This window comes from Lynx rufus, unplaced genomic scaffold (assembly GCF_022079265.1).
Source record: "Lynx rufus isolate CCGP_SWC_20201006 ecotype Redwood Valley unplaced genomic scaffold, mLynRuf1.p SCAF_3, whole genome shotgun sequence".
Classification (NCBI taxonomy): domain Eukaryota; kingdom Metazoa; phylum Chordata; class Mammalia; order Carnivora; family Felidae; genus Lynx; species Lynx rufus.
In genome coordinates this window covers 151,885,703-151,907,790 of record NW_025814845.1, presented here as the reverse complement: position 1 = coordinate 151,907,790, position 22,088 = coordinate 151,885,703, and the positions used below count along the sequence as shown (strand labels likewise).

Below are 22,088 nucleotides of genomic sequence, written 5' to 3'. Positions count from 1 at the left end.
CTGAGCCACCCAGTTGCCCCCATACTGGGCATTTGTAAAGGCAAGTTTCAGAAACCCAAGTCAAAAGCAGACTTTATTGGCTTATGCTATGAATGTGTTCTCCCAAAATTTGTATGTTGAAATCCTAGCCCCATGGTGATGGTATCAGGAGGTGGGACCTATGAGAGGTGACTAGGTCATGAGGGTAGTGTCCTCATGAATGGGATTAGTGTCCTTACATAGGAGGCCCCAGAGAGATCCCTTGCCTCTTCCACTATGTGAGGGCACAGTGAGAAGACTCTGAGGAAGCTGTTCCTCCCCGGATACTGAATCTGCCAGCACCTTGATCTTGGACTTCCCAACCTCCAGAACTGTGAGAAATAAATGTCTCTTGTTTACAAGGCACCTGATTTATGGCATTTTGTTGTAGCAGCCCTAAGAACACACCAAAAGAGCTCACATAATAAAAAATCCAGTTTTGCATTCAGCTTGACTGAGGGACTCTAACAATATCATCAGATCTAGATTGTTCTCTTTCTCTGTCTCCTGATGCTGGCTCTTCCATGTTGGTTTCACACATAGGCAGGCCCTTCTTTCAAGGTGTCCTCTGTCCCTTGGAGCGTATATCATGCTCACTTCCAATCTCACTCCCCAGGGCACCCACTTTTTCAGCCATCCTTGTTTTGGGTTCTTTTGGTTAGTCATTTTTATAGTCTCTAAAACAAATGATAATCTACCAATATAATCAGGCTTCTGTCACTATTTCTTCCTTTATCAACATCAATTTCTTTTCATGATAGAGAAAGATCAGGTCATTCTTACCTTGTCTAGCCCAACAGAGTTCTAACACTATACTTGGTTTCTTCTTCCCTGGATGACTTCGGCAGCAATCAACAACATATTTATTCTTCATTCTTGTTCCAGTCACTGTATTTTTACTCTTTATTTTGTAAGAGGAGGAATCTGCTCTCCTCCTTCCTTCCGTTCCTCCCAACTGCTTTCCACCTCAAAGTTGGTAACAACTACAATGTATTCCATAACTACCGTGGATTTTTCCAAGATTTCTCAATGTGTTGATTCTATAATCTTAAAACCAGGAAGCATTGTTTACATTATTATGATCATGTAAATATTGTTCACTGATGTGCAAAGTACCACAACCGGGTTTATTTTCTGTGGGTGTAATACCATCACTACTTTGCCACTTGATGGAGATTGTACCTAACGTTGAGTTCAAGCAGATAATTTTTTACACTCCACTACTTGCTTCTATCATATCCTCAACTTTTTCTAACTTCAAACCCTATTTCTATTGCTGTTGTTGTGGTTATGGTTTATATTAGTGTATGTGTTTTCTTGGTTTTTTTCTGCTTACTTTTACAATCCCTTTATCCTTGGTATTCTGAAATTTCATCATGCCACATCCAGGTAGGGATCTTTTTTCATCCTTTGAGCCTTTGCTCAAAGGCTTTCCTTTTAATCTAAAGACTTGTGTCTTTCTTCAGCTCTGGGATGTTCTCTTACACTACTTCCTTGATAATTTCTTCTCTCCTGCTTTCCTTGTTACCGCTTTCCAGAACACTTGTTAATCGAATGTTGACCTCCTGTCTGATCTCTCACTCTTAAAATTCCTCTCATATTCCTCAAAATTTTTTCTTCTTCTACTCTGGAAAATAGTCTCAAACTTATCTTTCCATCCTACTATGGCACTTTTCAAATCTCAACAACTGTACAGCCAGATTTTTGAATTCTAACAGCTCTTCCTTATTCTCTCTTGGCTCATTCATAGAATATAATTCTTGGTTTTACAGACTTTGCTTTGCTTGTGTTTTTAGTTTTCTTCTGTTCCCTGAATTGGGGTGTGTGTGTGTGTCATTTTTCCTGCTTGATTTTTTCATTTACATTGCAAACTTTTGTTTACATTTAATACCAGAGCAATAGAAAATGAATTGGGATTTCTGTGTATAGAACTGGGGTTGTTAACTATGAGGCTTTTGGACAGGACAGGTGGGGAGCAGGCTGTTATGGGGAGCCCTCTATATGGAATTAAATGAAGGACTCTATTCTGTGGGGATACTGATTAGTGGATGCCCTTATTTCCCCCCAGACAGCATTTAAAGTTGAGAATAACTTTTTTAATAAGTTAAGAATAACTCAATTTCTGGCCAGGGAGAAAAATCTGACTGTGGCTGTCCTGCGTTGAGGGGCCACATATCCAACAACTGGCTTTCATTTGCTCTTGCTGTTCTCAGCTCTGCTTCTCACACCTGTGCCCGAGTCACCTGCTATCTCAGAATCTAGAGTTTTTCAGGTTCTGCAGATCCTTTCATTTATATCTGAGGCTGATGCATCCTTTGTTTCCTTTCACCAGTCAACATTCTTCCATCTGCTTTATGTCTTCCAGCAATTTATTCAAACTTTTCATCTATGTTGGCTCTTCTCTTGGTTCTTTTGGGGTAATATCTTTGAAATGATTTTACCATCTTTATCTTTTTTTAAATTTAAATCTAAGTTAGTTAACATATAGTGTAATAATGACTTCAGGAATAGAATTTAGTGATTCATCACTTACATATAACACCCAGTGCTCATCCCAGCAAGTGTCCTTCTTAATGCCCATCGCCCATTTAGCCCATCTCCCCACCGCCATGCCCCACGAGCAACCCTCAGTTTGTTCTCTGTATTTAAGACTCTCTTCTGGTTTTCCTCCTTCTGCTTTTATATTATTTTTGCTTCCCTTCCCTTATGTTCATCTGTTTTGTATCTTAAATTCCACATGTGAATGAAATACTATGTTTGTCTTTCTCTGATTGGCTTATTTCGCTTCACTTAATACACTCTAATTCCATCCATGTTGATGCAAATGGCAAGATTTCATTCTTTTTGATTGCCAAACAATAATCCATTATATATATATATATATATATATATATATATATATATATCTCACATCCTCTTTATCCATTCATCAGTTGTAACTATCTTTTTCATGAGATCTTGGAAGGAGCTGAGATACCCATGTGTGCTTGGCACTCACCCTGCACCACCCAACTTTATGCTGATGTTTTGTGTTGGATGACTCTCTGGATTTTCAATTGATTATGAATGTGAAGAGACTTTGAATTTACTTCAGAATCCTCCAGTTTAGGATTGGAAGGAACTTTGGACTGTAATAAAGAAATCCCACCCACCTCTTATTTTATCAGTCATGGTGCAAACAGAGAAGCATGACCACTAGATAGTCATTTATTTTTTTTTTATATATATGAAATTTATTGACATATTGGTTTCCATACAACACCCAGTGCTCATCCCAAAAGGTGCCCTCCTGAATACCCACCACCCACCCTCCCCTCCCTCCCACCCCCCATCAACCCTCAGTTTGTTCTCAGTTTTTAACAGTCTCTTATGCTTTGGCTCTCTCCCACTCTAACCTCCTTTTTTTTTTTTTTCCTTCCCCTCCCCCATGGGTTCCTGTTAAGTTTCTCAGGATCCACATAAGAGTGAAACCATATGGTATCTGTCTTTCTCTGTATGGCTTATTTCACTTAGCATAACACTCTCCAGTTCCATCCACGTTGCTACAAAGGGCCATATTTCATTTTTTCTCATTGCCACGTAGTATTCCATTGTGTATATATACCACAATTTCTTTATCCATTCATCAGTTGATGGACATTTAGGCTCTTTCCATAATTTGGCTATTGTTGAGAGTGCTGCTATGAACATTGGGGTACAAGTGCCCCTATGCATCAGTACTCCTGTATCCCTTGGATAAATTCCTAGCAGTGCTATTGCTGGGTCATAGGGTAGGCCTATTTTTAATTTTCTGAGGAACCTCCACACTGCTTTCCAGAGCGGCTGCACCAATTTGCATTCCCACCAACAGTGCAAGAGGGTTCCCGTTTCTCCACGATAGTCATTTATTTTTTATAGGAGTTTGACCTTACACCATTGTGGGAGGTGACGAAAAATCTCTCTATGACCATTATCTTTGTTTTAGATCCTGGCATTTGAATTCTGCAGGGTGGGCAAGAGAGATAAATGTAAATCAGGGGAGAGTAGGAACAAGGTGGAATCCAGAAGCATGAGCTGGAGCCTATGAGGATGGAATAAAACAAACCTGTGTCTGTTCTTATTGCCTTTGACCTTGATGGTGTGGATGTCCTGCTGAAGAAGCTGGTGCCCTTCATCACAGTGGTAAACACAGATCTATTCCAGGATGTGGAGAAGCTGAATGAAGATCTGAGGGAAGGCAGAGGAGTTTCAGACTGACTGCTGCCCACACTAACAAGTGGAGCCAGCATGTGACAATGCACATGACTGCCTGGCCCCCTGCACCAACCTGCTGAGCATAAGAACAATATGGCTACTACTTTACTATGACCTTCCAGTTTTGGAGACCTGTTCTAGGTGGGAATTTAAGGGAAGGGAATTTTAGGATCTGGTTTAGTTTCATCAACTTGACACATTGTTGAGCCACCACATTTCAGATTTGAAAAATTAGGCTCAGAGACATGATGTGAATTAGCTAAAACTCAGTAATTTTTTCAGTGGCAAAACTTGGACTAGAACTAGGTCTCTTGATTATCAATTCAAATATTTTCTAAAATGTTCCCCCTCCATCACTAATGGACACAACACATTCTTATTCAAAAAAACTGGAAAATTAAAAGATCACCCAGAGTTCCATCATTTAAACTCAGCCATTAATATTTTAGTGTATTTCCTTTTTATTCCTTTTCCTATGCATATCTGCCAATATTTTCAAAATTATTCTATACATACATATATGTGAATAGTTTCTTATGCATTAAATCCTTATCAGCGTCATAAATAATTTATTTAACTATTTGTCTAAAATAGGCATTAAGGATATTTCTAATTTTCTGGCTATTACAAATAATGCCGAGTAATACAAATAATGATGAATATCCTTGTGTATACATTTTTATTCTATCCTTATAATAGAATGTTAAAATTGGCAGCAAATACTCTGAAATTGCTTTCAACAAAGATTATACCAATTTATCAGAAGTGTGAGAATATCTGTCTTCCTCAACCTTTGACAGCATTGGATATCATCTTTTAAATACCTTTGTTGTCAAATTTTATCTTATCATTTTTTAAATTTGTATTGCTTTGATTACTTGAGAGGGTGAAAATTTCACCTGAGTTTGTTAATTACTTGTGTTTAATTTTGGTGAACTCTTTGTTTATGCACTTATGAATTGAAGGTCTTAATTTTATGTATTGTCTTTCACTAGATTAAATATATTAACTCCTTGTTATTTTGTTACAGATACACTTTTCTCCTGAGCAATTTGGTGCTCTTAGTCATAACGATGACAGACAATGGGCCCCTGAGAACAGAAGCGCAGCCATGTGGGGATGGGAACTAGCTGACATTTAGAAATATTCTGGTCAAGAGTTTCGATTGCTGTTTGTGTTTTGGGGATGCTGGTGTGAAGCCCAGCTAAGTCATCAGGTTTAACAGGTAACCCCTGAGTAGATCAGCAAAGCCCTGTGGGGCGCAGAGAGAAGACAGAAGCTGGTGAAAGGCACATGCCTAGGCCTCCCTGAGAATCAGGAAGAGTGTCTGGTGAAGTGGATGTGATGGGAACAGTTGGAGAGTGTGACTCTGACAACTTAGAGTTACAGGCAAGCACTGTCCTCAGACTTTGGGGGAAGTGTATTTGAAAAAGTTCAGATGACAGATGGATGCAACTCCATTCCCTAGGATGAAGGAAGCTGCTCAAAAACAGAACTATGACAAACGCATGTAAGAGGATCCTAAAAATTTAAACTTGGAGGAAGCAGCCAAAATGTTTTGCTTTTCAATGTAGGGAGAGCAATGGGAAGTATGTTTGGATACAGATTTCATTCTCAAAGGACCAATGAATTTTGTACATAGTGAATGGGAATAGATATTCTCACCTAAATAGCTTGCATATATCATATATCTCATATGTTGCGAATATAGAAGTTAGGACATAGAACATAAATGATTAATGTGGGCGTGTTTCCTTCCTCTGTCTGAAGAAGGCTTTGTTTATTTGGAGGGCCTGTCAAGGAGAGAGGTTCTGGCCAGGTTTAGAGTATGAGAGAAATAGTATAAGAAAGAGGATTTTTACTAACAGTTGATGTAGTCTATGTAAACTCCCTTTAATGTTCCAAAAGACATGAGCAAATAATGGTATCCTCTCTTGTTTTTCATAGTCTGTTGAACTGTACTTTTGGTAAGGAGTGAACCATCCATGGCTCATAAAATATTGCCTTCAACTTTGGTATATAAAAAAGTGAGATACGAGGGAATATAGCTTTGTACTCTCAAAGGCCTTTGTGTTCGTTTATTTTGGGCTCCATTTCATTCTAGGGTTTGGGCTTTCCTGTTTTTCCTCTGCTGCTTCCTTTACTGGGAATAATTCCTTTCCTTCTCTTCTCCATGTAGTGAACTCCTACACATACTTGAAGAGCCAACCCACTTATCACCTGCTCTCTGAAACCTTCCCCAGCTTCCCTGGGCATGAAGAACTCCACTTTTGCCGATGGACGACTACCACGTTGGATTGTTAATAGTTTCTGTGAGATTATAAACTCCCTGAGGTCTCATTGCTCTCTATATCCTCATTATCTAGCCCAGAGCCTGCCAAGTATACATAAATGATTGAAGCATGAAGCACAGAAAGTCCTTCATGGTGAATGGACTTCGTTTCTTTTTGTTTTTCTGTGTGGAGGGACTCAGAGCAACATTTCCGGCCTCCCCTTGCTCTGCTCCCCATCCCCTTCATGTCTCCCCAGGGGAGAAGGAAGGATACCTCTGATTAGCTTGGGCTCCTTGGTAAGTCTTCATGCAGTTGGACTTGACTGAGAGGTGAGTTTAATTCTGGGGTGAAGCATGAGGAAGTTCACTGTGGCCCTGCACCTGAACCAGCTGTTATCAGTAATAAGTCTGACAAGCTGATCTCAGTCTGGCTGACTCCCTGTGTCTCTTTCTCAATTGGTTCCTGACTCAGGAATGGAAAAGAGGCATTATCTATTGCTCCCCTGCTAAACCCCCAACATCTGACATTTGTACAGTGCTTTTCAGTTTACAAAGCACTTCCACATCCATTATTTCGAGGGTTGTAAATAAGGTAACAAAGTGCTGTGGGAGTTTTGGGAGCAAGTGATTAATTTCAGCTGGGGAAGCCACAGCTCACATGGAGCTGTGTGTCTGTAGGCCTCGTTCAGCACAGGTGTCTTGCTGGAAAGTCTCTGAATTCTGCCCCTTCCAAGCCTTTATAAAAAGAAGGGAACCAGCAGGGGACATTAGCCTATTTCCAGAATTTGCCTTACCTACTGCCTAGTTTGCTTTTTCTGATCCCCTGCACATCTTGTGTGTCTTCCCCCAAGTTCTGACGTCTATTGGTTATTCTCTGTTATTTCCAGTTCTTAGCTCGGGAGGCCCAGGCTTTGTCAACCTCTTTGGACATGCTACTGCGCCGTGACCTGGCATCCTTATGGGTCAGGACCTGATAATCACTCTCTAGGATCATGCTCTGTGACCATTGCTCCTTTCCCCAATCTCACCACCATAAAATCAGCTGGCACAGACAGCTTCGAGCTCTAACGTTCTATCATCATTGGCCTTAATAGCTTTAGAAGCGACTGGATCTCTTTGCTCAGTCACAGCAAAGGCCTCATGACATCAGAGGTATTGTCACATTGGAGGCACACACCGGGTGACTTTGTAGATGCCAGCAGTTTTCCCAGGATGTGGGTCCACCAACAGACACTGCATTGATGTGGATGTGCTAAAAGGCATTTTGGAACAAACAGCTTCCACAAAAGTGCCAAATTCTAATTGACATTGTTTTTCAAAGTGTTAGAATATAAATTGAATTTCAAGGCAAAGGGAAAAAAATTAGAATTGGAAGTAAAGAAAGTGAATTTGCAAGCAGAAATGAAATGAGTCAATCTAATTTCAAAGTCTGTCCTGAACCAAGGGTAAAATAACAAACAGTGTTTGTGAAAAAAGAGAATCTAATATTTATAAGGGGTTCAACATCTAAGGGATGATAAATTGCACTTGAGAGGAAACGCTGCATTAGATAAATTTTATCTTGACACTGAACCCTTTAACATGCCTGTAGAGCTTGTCTTGTACATCTGTTGTAGCCCACATACCAGTCTGTCCCTGGTAGTCACCGAAGGGTTATTTTGCTGAGAAAAATCTGTTTGACTTAGAAGCTGGAAGAAGGGAGAGGCAAGCACAGAGATTGGAATCTAAATGAGTAACAGAAAAACTTCAAATGCCACCATGGCAGGAAAAAGATGAACAAGTCTATGATAATTGACGCCTCTTCTTACATCCAATTCCATTCTATATGATCTCCAAACATATTCTTAGCCTGGTTTGACATCATTTATGTCTGTTTGGAATCACAATAGAGAATGTGACAAAGGAAGTTGAATCAGTGGAGTGCATTGTTGGGTGAAATTATTTGTGGAGATACAAACCCATGGAGATGGGACATGAGGTGGTTCTGTTGCACTGTGGGCCCTAAGTACCTGTGGGTCTTCTTTGATAACAGGTGTTGATGGGACAGAAGGACAAGGAGAGAAGGACAGAGTTCAAGGTTGGGAGTATATAGGCTTGGGTGGGTAGGGAGTTAGGGGCTAACTGAAATCATGTGTGTGTCTGTGTGTATGCGCGCACATATGCGTGAATGCCTACAATGAATGTAGAGTGAAAATCGGAATCTAATGAGTGGGGTATGTAGTTGTGGTCGGGTGAGGTTATGGCCACCAGTTTCTGTTATAACATCTCCTTTCTTTGCTTCATGATTCAGCTTCTTTAGTTGGTGATTGACTTCACTCATCAAAGCTTCAGAAGGGACATGTAAGACAAGGCACTTAATGCAAATAATCCAAACTATGCCTTTAGGATAATCTAGGTAAAGGATAGACATTAACCAGTGTTTGTTTAATATCAAGTATGATAGTTTTATATGAGTGCATTTTAATTTTACATATAAATAATGAGATGATCGTGATATTTTCTTACCTTATAAGTATTTGCTGATGAATATTTGATTTGACACTATAGATATTAAAATTTTTTTTAATGTTTATTGAGTTTTGAGAGAGAGAGACAGACAGACAGAGTGTGCGCGGGTGAGGGGCAGAGAGGGAGACACAGAATCTGAAGCAGGCTGTCAGCACAGATCCTGACATGGGGCTCGAACTCGTGAACCATGAGATCGTGACCTGGGCCGAAGTCAGACGTTTAAACAACTGAGCCACCCAGGCACTCCAATACTATAGATATTAAATAGATCTGGATTCGAATCCAGTTTCCACCTTACCTTGGGAACTTTGAGTTCTTTGAACCCAGTTTTATCATTTGGAAAATGGGGATAAAATCCACCTTGAAGTCTTCTGACGAGTATTGATTACATGAAAAAAATTGTAAAGAACCTAGAACACATTAGGTGCTCATTAAATTCCCTTTTCCTACATTCTGGATAAATAAATTTGATTTTCTTAAAAAGAGAAAAGTGTCAAATGGTAGATTTTTGTTTCAAAAAGTCATTTTTGTTTAGACCTTAAATATTTGATCAAGGCACTTCATCCCAAATCTTCAAAGTAAAAGTGATAAAAATACTATATAATTCTTTTGAAAATAACTGAAAATTTGAAGAAAAGTTTCAAGAATAGGAATAGTACAAAGAAGACCTGATTACATTTTATATGGATTTACCTTTACTTAACATGTTACCTCATTGGCTCTATCATTCTCTCTTTCTCTCTCTCTGTATGTATATACATATACATATATATATATATACACATTTTTTTTCTGAACTGTTTGAGAGTGAGTGGCATACATCCCAGTCCTTACCCTTCAATATTTCGATGTATATTTTCTAAAAATAGGATGTTCTCTTATCTTACCGTAATACAGTTATCAAGCTCAGCAAAGTTAACATTGATAGAATACTTTATAGCTAATATCCCATCCTAATTCCAGTTTTGTCAATCAACACAATAATGTTTTTTACAGCATATTTCTTTTTTTTCTGCCAGTATAGGATTGGTTGCTGCATTCAGTTGCCGTGTCTCCTTTAATCTGATTAACAAAAATTATATATTACCATTTATTTGATCATTGATAAATGATATACATGGCTGGCTAATTTATTTATGATTTAAGTAACAGTGCAATAGAGTAATCAACATAGCAACAATTTTAAACTCATCTGCCTAGCTTTCAAGTCCTCTGTAATCAGCCCTCAGTTTTTTTTTAAAGTTTGTTTATTTATTTTGAGAGAGAGAGAGAGAGAGAGAGCACAGGTGGGGGAGGAAGAGAGAGGTGGGGGGAGAGGGAGAGAATCCCAAGCAGTTTCTGCACTGTCAGTGCAGAGCCCAAGGCTGGGCTTGAGATTACCATCTAAACTGAGATCAAGAGTCAGGTGCTCAACCAGCTGAGCCACCCAGGAACCTCTGCCCTTACTTTAATTACCTATATGCTGCTCCCCTATGGTGGCAGCACCTTGTAGCTGGAAAAACACAAGCTTGGGGCAGGTGCTCTGGGTGTGAATCCTGGCTCTACTGCCTTTTGACTACATGGTCTGTAACAAGTTTCTTAACTTCTAGCTCCTTCTAAAAAACTTGTAGCTATTCAATTAATAATTGAGGAACCAATAAATAAATCTAGTGCATAGGCTTGGTAGGAAAATCAAATGCAACCATTTGCCTAAATGAGCCCACAAATGTTCTTGGCACGTAGGAATTTCTCTGAAAATGTTTATTCTTTTGCCTTCCTCCTTGCCGGAGCCTGGTTGTTGCTACGTTCATTCCTGCCTCCCTAGCTTTGTTCACGCAGGTCCCACTTCTGCCTCTTTTTGAAGCCTACCCAAAGCCCAAGTATTTGTTAAGATCCAGCTCTACTTCTTTTTTTTAATTCTTTTTTAATGTTTATTTATTTTTGACAGAGAGAGAGAGAGAGAGAGACAGAGCACGAGCGGGGGAGGGGCAAAGATAGAGGGAGACACAGAATCTGTAACAGGCTCTGGGCTCTGAGCGGTCAGCACAGAGCCCGAAGCGGGTCTCGAACTCACAGACCACGAGATCATGACCTGAGCCGAAGTCGGACGCTCAACAGACTGAGCCACCCAGGCGCCCCCCAACTCTACTTTTTTTATATTCGTCATGAAGTCCTCATTAATCTCAGTACTCTCTCTACCTTTGAAGCCTTTATGATCCTTTATTGAAATATTTTCCTTTGTAGTTCTTAACTAGCTGGGCATTCCTCTGCGCCACTGTTGATGTCATCTATGATGTCATGAGGGTGGTGGCCATCAATATGGCAGCTCACAGATTGGGCAGTCCCCAGGATCTCTCTAGTGATTCCAGAGAGTGGAATCTCTCTGGCTAGAGATCGGTGCTGCGTCTGTCAGGCAATGTTGATAATCTTGTCAGAAGTGATGTTTCCGCTGTGCTTGATGTTTTTCTGCTCCTTTCTGTATCTTGGCGGTTCCTTGAGGGCTTTGATCATCGGAGCAGAGCCAGAAGGTACCACTTCAATCTGGGCCTGTGTATTCTGAATGGTCACTTTCACTGTCATCCTGAGACCCTTCCCATCACCAGTTGCATTGGTGATGTCATCACAAACTTCTTTTAGAGACAGACCCAGGGGACCGATCTTCGGGGCCAGGGCAGATGTGGCATGGACTGCCCCTCCTGTGCACCTCAGGTATATGCCTTTGATCTTTTTGGGGTCGAACTTAGGCAGCATGGTGGAGGCGGCTAGTGTGGGACGAACCAGGGTTTGGGATAACCGAAGAGAGTTGCACCTAGGCCTTCTCCCAGCCAAAAGCCTAAAGTGAATGAGATATTAGACACTAAAATTTAGGGGTCCCAATAAGGCCAAAAACAGAGAGAAGCTCTCACATAAAGAAAGGAAAACACTCAACAGTTACTGAGCAGTGACGAGTGCTTTCCCTGCACAATTATGTTTATCCTCACAATGGCCTCAACAGGGAGGTCTTCATAGTCCTATTTTGCTGATGAGAAGCCTTTGGTGCAAGGTCACAGAGCTGGAAATGGCAAAGGTGGATTTTGAACCCACGGTTGGTTCCACACTTCCTTTTAGGTTGGATTGCCGCCTTCGCTGACATTTATGTTAAAAATTATCGGTTTTTAACTCACGAGTGATAAGTCCACATTAAGTTTTTGAAAAACTACAATGGTAGCAGAGATGGGCATATCTAACCTCTCGTTCAACATAAATTAATTTTTGTCCCCGTGAGTCAAGGTAGCTTGTGGTTTACTCAGTGTGACTCAAAAATGACAGTTTTATGTGCTTCGGAGGGAGAACTGGTTGACTAATGGGTAGTTCAGAAACCTTTTACACACAAAGAGCTCAATAATTTCCCACTTTAAAAGTGTCACTTGCAGGTATCAGTTAACGACCAGCAATGGCTACTCAACAAACAGGCATTTATGATGAGTGCTTCAGTGTGAGAAGTTGGACAAAATGACCTCTTGGGGCCCTCCCCATGGATGTAATCAATCTCATCAAACCTCAGGCTCAGTTGGAGGCCAGAGTGGAGCACTGCTCTCCTGTTTTGAGCTGTTACGTTCTGTTTTGAAGGAACACACCTTATCTCCCCAACTGGGAGGTTCTGTGAGGGCAGAGACTTGACTTTTTGTTTTTCTCCCAAAGCAGCAGGTGCAGAATTGAGCACGTAGTAGGTACTCAGTAAACACTAATTGAATGATTCCTTCAAGATCTTGTAACTCCAGATGCTTATAATACGGGGACACTTAAAGCAGGGTCAAAGCAACAGGGGACTCTAAATAATGGTCCTGAAGAGCCATTATAAAATAGATTGGGCAGACTCCCCAGTAACAGACAACATTTATTGCTTTAGAGATCTAGTAGCCACTTTGTTATTGTTGTTGTTAAACATGGACTTAAGTAAAAGAATAGGTCTCTTTTCTCAACTCTGATTCTATTTTGGTCTTAACCCTGACAACATGTGATACAGAAATAAGCCTGTTTTTGTCCCTAATAAAGGAAGTTTCTTGAGTTAGAAACACTAATCAGTTTTAGTGGTTTAGAGATGTGTGAGCCAGCATCAAGATTTTTCATAAGCAGAAGTATGGGACACCTTTGTAAAGAAGATAGAGTAAAACTAGATCATAAGCTCTTACTCCTACAGTACCTGATGGAATGAATGACCACGTTAAAAAGTCAAAACAAAATAAAACACCAGAGAAAGTTTTTAAAAAATGATGAGCAGCATTTAAACAAGAAAAAGTGTATTATTTTCTTTATATTTGATCCTAGTTTTATAAAAGTATTTCTTATATCCAGTTTATTTAAAAATTTTTAACTATTTATTTTGAGAGAGAAAGGGAGAGAACATGTGTGTGAAAAGGAGAGAGGCAGAGAGAGAGGGAGAGAATCCCAAGCAGGTTCTGTGCTGTCAGTGCAGAGTTGGACGTGGGGCTCAAGCCCACCCACAGTGAGATCATGACCTAAGCCCAAACCAGGAGCCAGACGGATGCTTAACCGCCTGAGCCACCCAGGCGTCCCTATCCAGTTTATGCACACATGGAGAGCTGCTGAGGTGATGTGCACTTTAATATTATGGGACGCCTGGGTGGCTCAGTTGGTTAAGCGTCTATCTTCGGCTGAGGTCATAATCTCACCATTCATGAGTTCAAGCCCCACACTCGGTTCTCTGCTATCCGTGCAGAGCCTGCTTCAGATCCTCTGTTGCCTCTCTCTCTGTCTCTCCCCTGTTTGCACACTCTCCCTCTCTCTCTGTCTCAAATATAAATAAAACCTTAAAAAGATACATTAATAATGATTTATTTCATGTGGTGGTGTTTGAGCTAAAACTTCACATTTGCATATTCTATGTTACTTGAATTCTTTGCTACATATATACATTACTAAAAAGTCAATATATATTTTGAATGCTGCATTAGCAACTTTTCAGGGTATTGCAAACTGAGGCAACTTCCTCCTGCTCATGTATGGCTGTACTCATGGCCTGTACTCAGCTTCGCTTCTTTTCTTACTCTGGACACTAGTCAATGTATGCACAGCTAATTCTAGATGTAGAATTTCTTCTCCCCAGAGTTCTGCCCTGTGGTGTTGCTATAGATTGAATGTTTGTGACCTCACCCTTACCCCCCCCCCTCAAGTGACATGATGAAATCCTAACCCCCAAAGTGATGATATTGGGAAGTGGGGCCTTTGAGATATGATTTGGTCAAGAGGGTAGAGTCCTCATGAATGGGATTCATGCCCTTATAGAGGAGACCCCAGACAGCTCCCTTATGCCTTCTACCATGTGAAGACACGGTGGGAAGATGGTCAGCTATGAACCAGGAAGTGGGTTCTCATGAGACACAGAATCTGCTTGCACTTTGATCTTGGACTTCCCAGGCTCTAGAACTGTGAGAAACAAATTTCTTTTGTTTACAAGCCACTCACTCTACTGCCTAAATGGATTGAGACAGGTGTCCAGTCTGTCCTGAGGTGGCCTCCTGGCCACTATTTTCTTAATGTTGGAGTTTTACATTGCTTCTGCTAAGGATGGAAATTTTAACTTGTCATCACTGTTTTTCTACATAAATCTTCATTCATAACTTTGACTACTTTCTAGGATAAAATCTTAGAAGTAGGGTCAAAGCATATGACTTCTTTTCTCTTTTAATGCTCATGATTTTATATAGCCAGATTGATTTTCAAAAAGGCTATACTAATTGATGCTTTCACTAGAGGTATTTACAAAAGTGCCTCTTCTGTAACTCTCTTACAGTCCTAATCATTTTTTGTTTGACATTTGTGCCCATTTGATAACTAAAAATGATATTTAATTGCTGCTTTCATTAGCATTTTTATTATGAGTGAGGTTGACTGGTTTTCATATGAAGATTGAATTTTTTAAATTTCAGTGGAATTCTATAAGTGGGCAGGCAACACAATTATATTTATTTATTAGAATAAGAATTTGGGGGAGGGTGTTGCACATGGGTGGCCAGAGGAGCCCAATGTCAGGGATACCAGAGAGGAGACCTCAGTGACCATCCTGCTGGTAGGTTATGAGGGCCTGAACCAGGCAGGGAAGGCAGGAAATTCGAGGGCGTTCCACCTCCACCTCTGACTTCCTTTTAGGCTTCCAGATTTCCTGTTACAGTTTTCCACTCTGAAAAATTAGTATAGCAATAACCGTGTGACCCAATTAATTTCATGATGTTTTTAATCTCCTTATTGGGGGAAGTTTTATAATTCTCCTGAAAGATCCATTTCTACATTCCGCATCTAGAGAATCAATCATTCAGAAAAGAATTTGGCTGCATGGTGATGAATTTTCTTCCCTGTGACACCTTCGTGGGGAAAGGTGGAAATGGATTCTACGGATCTAAGTATGATGAAGAAATGCCCTGATTTGCTACCAGCTTTTTGCTAGTGCTGGTTAGTCTCTTGGCTTTTACCTTAGAGTCCTTGCATGTTACATTTTTAAAACAGAGAAGCGAAACATACATAGTCAGGTTTTAGCCAAAGCAAATCCTGATGAAAAAACCACCGGCCCTCTGTCATTCTGAGCTGGATTGTAATTCTTTGTTCTCTGTAGACTTCAGATAAAAGGATTCATGTGGGATGGTAGATAGGGCGGTTTTAATTTGGATCAACTGGACTTACTGCTGGATTTTACACCAGCCACGCTGTGAGGCAGGTTCTTTGTTTTCAGCAATTATCAAACTAAGCCTAATTAAACTTGCTTTGCTTTGATGTACTGTAATGTTTTCCATAATTTTATATTCCGAACCATTTTCATAAGTCCTTGTTTGAAATCAAGGATGGACTAGGGATTCATTTTATATCTGTCATGTCATGATTTAGTATGTATCTAATCAGGCTTTAAGATGCTTACTTTGGGTTGATGTAATTCGACATTCTTCTTGTTGTGTTTTTGCAACTGGGACCCATGGGATTGCTTTTAAATACAATATGCTAATATAATAAACACAATAGATATATGTGGAAGGAAAGTGCAGACTTTCAATCCTACCAATTAAATATAGCTCTTAAATTGTACAACACACTCCTCTAGCTTGTAAAATTCAATTGATTTCCCTTTTTGTTGTGTTGTTCCTTAAGGGGACTTTTTTTTTTTTTTAAACAGCTTGTTTGGCCCAATTGACTCCATGTATATTTCTTTTGTGTAGCTAGGTTAAACAAGGTACTTGGTGTTTTTTTTTTTTTATATTCACAAGTTGTTCATTTCCCACTTAGTGGAGGGTCCATTAGATCTCTTTTGCTTTATGGGTGCTAGCACAGAAGAGGTGAATGTTTTTCAAAGAGAATTTTTCTTCATCAAATATAAATAATTTAAAAACACATGTACTTCGTTCATCTAGTATCATACTTGGAGTTCTTGTTGCCACAGTGCCCTTTGATGCCTTTCAAAATACACTTCACTGGTTTTTTTATCCTAATTTCCTGTGGCTTTTAGCTTATCAGTTGGAATGGGCAGAGGATACAAAACTTGAACAATTATGTTGCACAGATTCCTCTTTTAGCCCATCTGTAGAGGGGACTTTGCTACAAGACCCTCTTACACATTTTCGAATGAAGTAATTCCTCTGTCTTCAAGATTTGTCATGAAGAAATATTATTCTTATCTGTTGCCATGAAAATCAAGAAAACTTAGGGCTAGAAACTATTATCAATATTAGAAAAACTTTGTATTGCTGGGCATAATTTGATAATATTTTTTAAAACTTTGTGTGGCAGTATAATCCATATAGAAAAGTGAGTGCACAGCTCAATGAATTTTCACAAACTGACCACACCTGTTTAACCAGTACTCAGACCAAGAGAGAACATCCCCAGCATTCCAGAACATATACCCCCTCATGCTCCTAACTAGTCACTGCTTCCCACAATTCACCCCCAGAATAACCACTTTCTTGACTTCTAACACCATAGTTCTGCCTGCTTTTATGCATTATATACATGAATTATACAGTAGGCACCCTTTGATGTCTGGCTTCTTTTTTTAACATTGTGAATGCAAAATTCATCCGTATTGTTGGATGTGGTTGTAGATGTTCATCCTCATTGCTTCATCCATTGTATGACTCTACCACAGTTTATGTATCCATTTTACTGTTGAAGGGCAGCTATGTGGTGGTGGGAGGTGGTGAGAAGGCACTGCAAGAGGGGTCAAATGCTTTACCTTTAATTCCTGCTCTAGTGTTAGCAGGAACTGTACACAAGTTAAACAGATTTGGTTCTAACCTCTCAGTGCTTGTTCATTCTAGATAGTAAATACCTGGAGGATAAGGGACTAGCTTGGTTTATTTTTCTCCTCCCACTAACTCAGTGCCTCCTACAAAGGCACTCAAATGAATGTTGATACGATTCAAAATAGCTTGCCCAGGCAGAGAAGCAATAAAATGCAATTATGAGATGTACAATGTGAGACATGAGAAAAATAGTGCAGGAATTTCCAAAAGAAGAAATGGCTGAAAGATAGAGAAAGGGGGAAAAGATATAATATAATATAAAACAGCATAAAACAATACTTATTTATTTTGCTATCATGTAAATGAGCCTAATTAAATAGAGTTTGTAGGGCATTACTACATCATCTGTTAAAATGTATAAATAAAACAGTGTTTTGGTTTGCTGTTTTCTTGTTCACTGCACAGTAACCTCCCTTGATCGCCCATCTTTGATTATTTTACATGTATTTTGTTCAATTCACATGATTTTTTTGACCACCCAAAGCATCAACTGAACTGAATAAACCAATAATTGTATGACGTTGACATTCATCACAGCCATGTAAATGTTTGGTATTTTAGCCAATTTTGCTTTTCCAGTTTGTTTTTGTATCAGGCTTCACTGTGGAATCTACAAATTCTAGTTGTTGTTTTTTTTAAGAACATATCATAACTTATATTATGTTATTTCTTTTATTGACTTGATTGAAGTTGCTCCACAATCTCAATAATCAGTACACTAATACATGAATAATTATTGCTATGTCCCAGTAAGGGGTAGTAAGATAATTGTAGAGCTAATTCCAGTGCAATAAATAAATTATTCATTAAAACATACAGTGCCTATTTGAATATATTGTTGCATTCTACTAGCAAAAGCATCTAGTACTTTATTGGAGGCTCCCATTTTGATTAAAAAAAATAAGATGGCCCATTCATTCTGGTAGATTCAGAGAGTTAATAATTTGACTACTCTAGGAATTGGCCTCAAGGGAATGTAAACAAGTGACAGACTTGGAAGAAAGGCAGGGTGGAATTTGATATGGCTGATTTCTGATCTGTGTGTATTAGTTTGTTAGAGCTGTCATACAAAATACAATAGACAGTGGCTTACACAATAGAGGTTTGTTTTCTCACAGTTCTGGAAGCTGGAAGACCAAATCGAGGTGCTAGCAAGTTGGTTTCTTCTGAGGCTTCTCTCCTTGACTTGCATATGGTCATCTTCTCCCTTTGTATTCATATAGCCTTCTCTCTGTGTGTGCCAGTGTCCTAATGTCCTCTTCTTATTAGGACACTAGTTATATTGGATCACATCTAATGACCTCATTTAACCTTAATTACCTCTTTAAAGACCCTATTTCCAAATACAGTCACATTCTGAGAGGGCTCGGGGGAGCTAGGACTTCAACATACAAGTTTTGGTGGGGGGATACTTTAGCCTGTAACACTCTGTCAAAGACAATACTTGAAACTGATATGAAATACTCAGATCAGGCACATCTCATACTCCTTCTAAGACTCAATGCTGTCACATTCGGGTCCTCAGCTGCCTGTTCTGCTTCAGCTGCTGCTCTGCCCTTCCCCCTCTGGGGCTGCATGGCTCCATTACCTGGACGTGGCCAGTCACTGGGGCCTGATGCACAACCAGACTGATCAGTCACCACCCTGAGTTTTTGTCTTTTCACCCTCCTATAGATCATGGATGAGATGCTGTGTGGTGGGGCATGGGATCTCATTTTTAGAGCACCAGCCAAAGAGGCTAGAAGATTCAACTGAAAAATTCAGATGGGTTAAGTCCCCACTGGGGCAAACTTTGACTAACAGAAGGAAGTAAGAGATGGGAAGGAGCTGGGTAGATGAATTACTGCTCATTACTGCTTCCCATGGCTGGTCCCAAGCCACAGTTTCTCTGTATTAGCCTGTCTAGAGACTCTGGCCCAGTGGTTATATCTACTGAGTAGTCAGCTTTATATCCTCACAGCTTATCCCTTTTCTCTCTCTAACTTCCCTGGCACTGCAGCTATCAAATGAAGAACTAAAACTCAATCCTTGTCTCAGGCTCTGCTTTCTAGGGAATCTGGAATAGGATAATATTTTTCATGTTATAGAAATCTCACCTTAATTGGAGGGGTAGGAATAAATTTGAATATAGAGACTATTATTATTTAATATTTATTATAGAGCAGTTAGTCACTGTTCTTGAGATCCTACTAGCAAGGGGGCTACAATAAAGTTATGATAAATTACAGTGCACAGTGACAAATATTAACTCAGTAGCACCCCTAGCCTTATGTAGATTCATCAACTGGACTCATCTGCTTTGCTAAATAATTTTTCATTTTAGTTTTTATGAGAAAATGTGTTTATAATTTGAACAAGAGTATTTCTTTAAAAAAATTTTTTTTAACATTTATTTATTTTTCAGACAGAGAGAGAGCATGAACAGGGGAGGGTCAGAGAAAGAGGGAGACACAGAATCTGAAACAGGCTCCAGGCTCTGAGCTGTCAGCACAGAGCCCGACGCGGGGCTCGAACCCACGGACCGAAGTCAGACGCTCAACCGACTGAGCCACCCAGGCGCCCCTGAACAAGAGTATTTCTTAAACCACATCTTTATCTGCTATGAAGAATGTGCTTTTCTTTCTAGCAGAATCCATGTTGTTATCCATGATGATGACATCATAATGGAGGAATTCATGAATAAAGTTTCTTAAACTGTTAAAAAAAACTCATCAGAAAATTTTACCTTCTTCAAAATCTCAAACATTGAAATATATTGTGTTATTAATTATTTTGTATAATCACTAAGTAGTACTAATATTTGGCCACTTGAAAGAATTTCCTGAAAATTCTAGTTTTCAGAAAGTAATTTTTCAATTCCAGTGAATTCTTCAGATAGGTAGTATAGTAAGACCATACACCTATTATATACCCATATGCAAATAAAGTTCACCTGAACAAATGGGTTAGACTCTTGTGCAAACTTTCTGATGCATTGTGTGGCATGAGCAGGAAAAACTGTAGATCTGACAAGGGGTTAACATCTGAACTATATAAGAGACTCCTACAATTCAATATCAAAAAACAAACAACCCAATTAAAACATGGCAAAGGAACTGAATAGATATTTTTTCCACAGAAGGCATACAAATGGCCAACAAGTACATGAAAAGGCGCTCAACATCACTAATCATCTGGGAAAAGGAAGTGAAAACCACAATGAGATATCACCTTGCACCTGTTAGAATGGCTGTCATCACAAAGAGAAGAGCTGGGAAGTGTTGTTGAGAATGTGGAGAAAAGGGAACCCTTGTGCACAGTTGGTGGCAATGTGAATTGGTACAGCTATTATGGAAAACAGCATGGAGGTTCCTCAAAAACTAAAAATAGAACTACCATATAATCCAGCAATCTCCTGTCTGGATACTCAACAGAACTGAAATCAGCACCTTAGAGAGGTATCTGTGCTCTCATGTTCATTGCAGCATTATTTTCAGTAGCCAACATATGGAAACAACCTAAACATATGTTGATGGATGAATGGACAAAGAAACTGTAGTATGTATATAGAATATTTTTCAGCCTTAAAGAAAAAAGATCTTACCCTTTGTGACAACATGAATGAAACTGGAGGGTGTTTTGCTAAGTGAAATAAGGCAGATACAGAAAGGAAGAAACTATGTGATCTCACCGATATGTGGAATCTAAAAAAGTCAAATGAATATAAAACAGAGAGTAGAATAGTGATTACTAGGGTCAAGGAGTGAGAGGTAATGGGGAGATTTTGATTAAAGGACATAAAGTTGTAGTTATATAGGAAGAATAAGTCTAGCGATCTAATGTATAGCACGGTGACTATAGTTAATAATATTGTACTGAATACTGCAAATTTTCTAAAAGAATAGATTTCAGATTCTTTCACCACAAACAAAATCATGGAGACTATGAAAAGGAGATACATTCATTAGCTAGACTGTAGTAATCATTTCACCATATAGATGTAGGTCAAATCATCATGTTTTACACCTTAAATATATACAGTTTCTATTTTAAAATGTACAGGAAATAGAATTTCCAAATTCATGACAGATGTGAGTATTTAGAATTAAAGAATGAGAAGTTAGAATCCCTGGGGATTTCCAGGAATTCCCAAAGCCAAACCTTATATTGTACTTTTTGACAGTTTATTTATGAGGTTAAAAATAATAAGGAACCATAATAATAAATAGTGAATTTCTGTGATGGTGTTATATATATAGAGGTTTTCTATACAGAAAATATACCCCATGTAATAAATGACTGTTTTATATAAACTGATATATTATTAACAGATTATACATTTCAATAACACACAGAACAATGTTTTCTTGATATTAACATTTGATAGTAGAAAGGGACCATTGGCACCAAATAAAGGCCAAAAAAAACCCCTCTAACAGTTTGAAAGATACTACAAATATTTAATATTTAAAAGCTGTCATCCTAAAATAAAAATTTTAAAGCACACTACACATGAATTGTCCTTTCCAGTAGTTTTGATCTCTGTTTTATGACAAATATTTCAGACGTAGAGAAATTTCTTTCATTTTACATCAATATTGGTAGGAATATTTAAGGGTGCATCCAAAAGCATCTCCAAGTTGGATATCAGGGTTTGTGCTGCTTCATTTAAACTCATTTCCTTTTTTAATGTTAAAAATAATTTGTTTTTCCCTATTTTGGTATTGCCATTGAAATCAATATTACTTTTGCCAATTTGGATTTGAGATCAATTTCTAATTTCATACTTAAATATTCTATGACAATTTCAC

At 39.0% G+C, this 22,088-nt stretch overlaps 1 pseudogene; it reads right to left on the bottom strand.

Moving 5' to 3' along the window:
• Positions 1–11,257: 11,257 nt before the first annotated feature.
• On the bottom strand, positions 11,258–11,824 carry LOC124519905 (60S ribosomal protein L12-like; annotated as a pseudogene).
• Between the last annotated feature and the right edge of the window lie 10,264 nt (positions 11,825–22,088).